This window comes from Rhinolophus sinicus, linkage group LG10 (genome assembly GCF_036562045.2).
Source record: "Rhinolophus sinicus isolate RSC01 linkage group LG10, ASM3656204v1, whole genome shotgun sequence".
Classification (NCBI taxonomy): Eukaryota; Metazoa; Chordata; class Mammalia; order Chiroptera; family Rhinolophidae; genus Rhinolophus; species Rhinolophus sinicus.
Window position 1 is genome coordinate 89,161,545 of NC_133759.1, and position 6,000 is coordinate 89,167,544.

Consider the following 6,000-nt stretch of genomic DNA (forward strand, 5'->3'; position numbering starts at 1 on the left):
CTGGGTCATTAAAAAAAACCAAGAAGTTTAAATAACTAAATTACACAAACTGTTTCTTGTACCATAACAGAATGAAACTTGAAATTATTGACAGATATCTGGAGAACAACAAATTTGTAAACAAATCATGAATCAAAGAGGAAATCGCAAGGAAAAAATTAGAAAATATTTTGAATTGGATGAAAAAGTAATAAATGATGTGAGTTTCACTTAATAAATTAGAAAAACAAAGAACAAATGAAACCCAAAGCAGTCTGTAAGGAAGGAAATAAAGATAAGAGCAGAAATCAATGAAATCCAGAAAAAAACGATTTCGAGAAAAATCAATAAAACCAAAAAATGTTTCACTGAAAAAAGAATCAATAAACTATCCAAGAAAAATATAAGAAAGACACAAATTATAAATATCAAGAATGAAAAAGTGGACCTCACTGCCAATGCTGCTGACACTAAAAGGATAACAGAGATATTTATGAAGAACTTGAGCTCCATAAATTCAACAAATTTGATAAAATGGACAAACCTCTTGAAAGATACAAACTGCCAAAGCTCACTCAAGAAGAAATATATACTATTAATAGTCCTATAATTTATTAAAGAAATTAAACTAATTTTAAAATCTTCTAACAACCCCCCCCACCCAAAAAAAAGCCAGGCCCAATGATTTTGCTGGTGAATTTTACCAAGCAATTAATAAATAATACCAATTCTATACAAACTCTTTCAGGATACAGCAGAAAATGCCATTCTATAGTTCTGTTTTCCCACTCCTTTTTTTTTTTTTTCAATACCAGTGCTCACTGTTAAATACTCACACATAAAGAGGATCTGACATCTCAAACAGAAGTCCCTCCAAATCTTTCTCCCAATCACAGCCCTTTTCCCAACAACCACTGGTAGGAGTTATGTATGTACGCTTTCCAATGTTTGCCTTGCATGTACGGGCTCGTCCATGTATCCATCCATGTATCCATTCATCCATCCATCCATCTATGCATACTTTATCTTATACTATTTATTGCACTGGGGCTTGGGTTTTATCACTCAACGATACATCTTAGAAATCTTTCCATACATGGAGATCTACATTGCTTTTTAAATTACTGTATTGTATTCATGGTATGAATGTACCATAATTTATTTCACCATTCCACTTCCGCTACTGAATGGATGCTTTAGTTACTTTAGATTTTCCCCCCTTGTAAACAATATGGCAGTGACCATCCTCCCACGTGAATTTTTGTGCCTATGTGCCATCCTTCGAGCAGGAGCCAATCCTATAAGAGGGTTTGCTGGGTCAAAGGGTAGGTAGATTAAAATGCGGAACATCATTAAATTGCTCTTCAAAAAAAGGCTGTGTGAATGTGCACTCCCACCAACAGTGTGTGGGAAACCACGATGGGAATATAGCCTCACTATATTCTTGCTGACATTGGATATTGATCTTTAAAGTGTTTCCCAATCGGATAGAAAAAAATGTTAATTCTTTGAGGTTTCAATATGCATTTCCCAGATCAGTTATGAAATGAACATTTTTTTATGTGTGTATTCACTATACAGATTTCTTGTACAGATATCTTTTGTCCATTTTTCTGTTTGTTATCTTTTATCAATTTGTTGGGACTACTTATATTCTGTATTATGTCTATTAACCCTATGACCATATATGTTGAAAACATTTTCCACCTTTCTTTTACCTTTCTTTTTTGGTGTCTTTATTTACACAGATGATTTTATTTGGCCTGTGGTCAAATCTGTTGTCTTTTCATTTCTGGTTTCTGCGTTTTGTGTCTTGCTTAGGAGGGGTGAGCCATTTATTGTTTGTAAGGCACTTTCATTTCCATTTTCTCATACAAGCCTGGACCACAGGGGCTTAGTGAAGTGCAAATTATCTTCACTGTAGAGATAAGAAAAGGGAAGGTCAGAGAAGTTAAGTAACTTATCCCGTGTCACACAGCTACTTTGGGGAAGACTCAGAACCAGAATTGGGATTCTCAGGGTCTCAGACCCAGGTCACCACTTCCTGCTCCCTGGGTCATTGGACCAATACCGTTCCCGACAGCACACAGCGTCCCTGGCAGGTCACCTGCGTGCCTCCTGTTGTTGGAAGGCTGGAGTCCTTGCTTCTCTGCAGGGGGACAGATCTGCTTCCCTGGGGCACATCCCTGTCACTCCTGGTGCTGCATTATGGATGCCCAGACAACTCTGCCCCTGTCCCTTGGCAGGCCTCCAGTGATGTGAGGGACCCTGTGGTTCTCGGGGACATCACTTCTCCAGGTTGAACACTCTGGTCCGTTAGCCATCCTCCTAGGACCTGGTTTCCAAACACATCGAGTCATCTTTCCTCTCATCAGAGCTTTAACAATGTGCAGTGACATTAACTTTCTCAAGTCTAACCCATTTGGAGGGAGCCCCTTCATGTGGTGACAGGGGCACAATCAGATCCCATGGGGGGGCGGGGACAGAGGATGGAGAGTCTGCCAGGGCTTCTGAGCAGCGGTTTTAGAGCTGGGCCTTGGAGGAGTCCTCCAAGCAGAAAGGAAATCCAGGAGAGGGACTAGCATGGGGGCAGAAAGGGGGAAACAGCAGGGCTCCCTGTGGCCAGCCAAAGGAATGGCGTGGAGGTGCAAGTGGGAAGGAGTGAGCTTCGGGTGCAGAGGGTTGCTGACACCTGGCGGGGAGCTCAGGCTGTGTCCTGTCGGCCATGGTTTTTAGTGGGAGCTTCTAGAGGTGGGGACCTCCAAGTGCACTCCAAGGATTCCGGTCTCAGGATGGCAGTGGTAGCTGCTAACATGCAGATTCCAGGGCCATCCCAGGCCTGCTGAATTAGGGGTATGAGGCTCTCTAAGGCCTTCTGATGCTTACTCATGGCTGAGGCCACTGCCCTTGAAAGCTCATGGATGGCCTCAAGGAGACCGAAGAATCTTTAACATGTAGGTAGAATTTGTGTCCCATCTCAGGACAGGGTGCTCAGCTTTCATGCATTTCTCACAAAGTCCCTGACCCAGGCTGGCAGAGACCCCCATCTGGTGGAGGGTGTTGAGGTAGAGAAGGGATGTGGCCGGCAAGGAAGGTGGAGGCCACAGTGGCCCTGAGGGGTGGCCTAGATCACCTCAGCAGAACCCATCTGTCCCCAAGATCAGAGGAAGCTGCTCACGCTGTTATTTCTGTCCACCCGGCTAACTCCTATGGCTCCTCAGATGTCCTACCTGCAGGAGACCTCCCTGCTCCTGCCCTTGTCCTTTCTACGTATCCTAGGCCTCCTGGCCTTACCCCCATTCCAGTACTTTCCTCACTCGGCAGGCCTCAAAGGCCGATCATGTGGTCACTGTGCGTTAGGCAGTGTGCCAAGCGCTCTTTGGAGTTTTCTCATTGAATCCTCAACCCTACAGATACATGTGGTTATTATCCCAAGGCTCAGAGAAGTTAAGTCATTTCCCCAAGATCACACAGCTGGTGAGGCTATTTCTGCCTCCTGAGACTTTCGTATACCTGACCATTCTGATCCACTGATATCTGAAGGCTGAATGACTCAGTGAATGAATGCCAAGCTCTGTGAGCAGGAAGGAACTCTGTCCTCCTGAGAATGTGATATTTGGAGGCACATAGTGTTGTTTATGTGCCAGGCACCGTGCCAGGCTCTTTGCATATTTATTTCACTTAATCCTCTCAACCATGAGACTGGTGCTATTAATTATCCCCATTTCGCAGATGAGGAAACAAAGGCTCAGAGACGTTAGGTCAATTGTCCAAGGTCCTAGAGCTGGCATATGACAGAGCTGGCTGCTAATAATGTCCACCATGCTGCACAGGGTAACTCTGGGTCCTCCCCAGCTGTGAACATACTGACCACCAGTGGGGTGGAAGTGCCCTGTTCAGTGCAGTGACCCCCAGCTGAGGAAGCCGCAGCGATGCTGCCGGGATGGTGACAAACAGGAATCCCAGATTGACATCACTCTTTCCTGTTGCAGAGGAAATTTGAGAGGGGTTTGCATGTCAGCTCAAAGATTAGGAAATCCTGAGGGGATCGTGTGGGCCGTGTCATGCTTCTGTACATACTGAGGGCACGATCCACATCTCCCTGCCTGGCTCCTGGTTCCTGGTAACTCCAGACCCCATGGCGGAGACAGCTCAACCCTCCCTCCTGACCACTCAACCCCAGCCCCAGCTAATGCCCTGGGAACTCCCCATGCCTGGCAGATGGTGGGAACTTGGTCAGTGCTGGATGTGTGAACAAATGAGTAAATGGATGAACAAAAGAAGAGAGAGTAGAAAGCGTCCTCCAAGCTCAGAAAACATTGGGTGAATGCTTCATGGGCTGGGCCCTGTTCTGGCTGCAGGGCCCTTCCTACCATGTTTCCCCGAAAATCAGACCTAGCTGGACCATCAGCTCTAATGCGTCTTTTGGAGCAAAAACTAATATAAGACCCGGTCTTTGATATGATATGATATGATATGATATTATATGATATGATATGATATATAATATGATATGATATAATATAATACTAGGTCTTATATTAATTTTTGCTCCGAAAGACGCATTAGAGCTGATGGTCCAGCTAGGTCTTATTTTCGAGGAAACACGGTATTCTGGGAGGTAAGACAAACACCTAGGTGGTAGGACTAGAATGCAGGTGATAACACTGACATGGGTCCATACTGACATGTTTCATCATCCAAATGGGGACTTTTGAGACCAAAAGGGTGCTATGAATTATTGTACTAACTCAGGGGCATAAAGAGGGACCATTCTGAGTCACCCTGTCCATTAGGTACTCTCTTTGCACCAGTTTCTGGACTGGACTCTTTGCACAGATCGTTTCATTTGGTCCTTACAACCACCTTAGGAGATAGCTGTAATTATCCCACATTACAGATGAAGAAAGACTGGCTCAGAGACAGTAAGTGTCCTGCCCAGGATCACACAGCTGATAAGTGGCAGAGCTGGATTTGAACCCAGAAACTTGGCCCCAGAACCCATGTATTTAACCACCTGCCTTCAGCAAAGCCAAAGGCTCTCAAAGGTCAAGGTAGAGAGGAATGGCCTGTTGGAGCCAGACAGACCAGAAATTGCATTCCCCACTCCTAGTTGTGTGACCACAGGTCCCTACCCTCAGTTTCTTCATTTGTAAAATGGGAGAGGAGTTATTGACTCCAATCCAGTGAGAAAATAAAGCAGGTGAAGTGCATTCAACAAATATTTGAGCGTCTCCTCTGTGCTTGGCCCTAGAAACACAGAGGTGAAAATGGCAGGCATGGTCCCTCCCCTCTGGAGCTCACAGCCGCGTGGCAGAGCCAGGAGGTAGCAGGTGTGTGGGGATAGAGCCAGGAGTGCAGTTTCCAGGCTCTCGCCCTCACGTGGAAAGGTGCTCACTCGGGTAGTAAATGGCCATCAACTGCGATCAGATGGCCATCAGCTGTGGCTAGTTGGCCGTCAGCTGTAAGCAGTGAGCCATTGGCCACTAATATAACTGCCGTGGCTACGCTAGCAGAAAATGGGGGTCTAGAAAGAAGATGGTGGCTGAGCTAGCAAGCGCAGATTGCACCTAGAAAGTGGGGTTGGTTGGCAGAAAAGCAGATGGCAAGTTGCAGATCCTGTGGCTCCTGCTTCCCGCGTCTCCAACCCAGCCGCCAGTGAGACTATAGTGGTATGACTCCCCTATCCATTGCTCCGTGGGTGTTCCTTTTTGGCCTCACCATGTTCTGCATTCTTATGTGGGGTGTGGGACCAGAGACCCTGCATGACACCCTGCATGACAAATGGTGCAGCGAGCAGGGTACGGTGCCGGCCAAAGCTCTCCGAAGGGCGACGGGCGGCGGAGCAGTTTGTGCGTATGAACACTCAGTCTCAGGAAGACCAGCAGGAGCAGCTGCCGGAGAGCGGGACCTGCATGGAGGATGGGAGATGTGGACGGTTCCCCAAACAGCATAGGCTGGAGAAAGCAAAGGTCCTTGCGGCCCTGTGGGCTGGGAAGTGCTGCTGAGGCCCTCACCCCC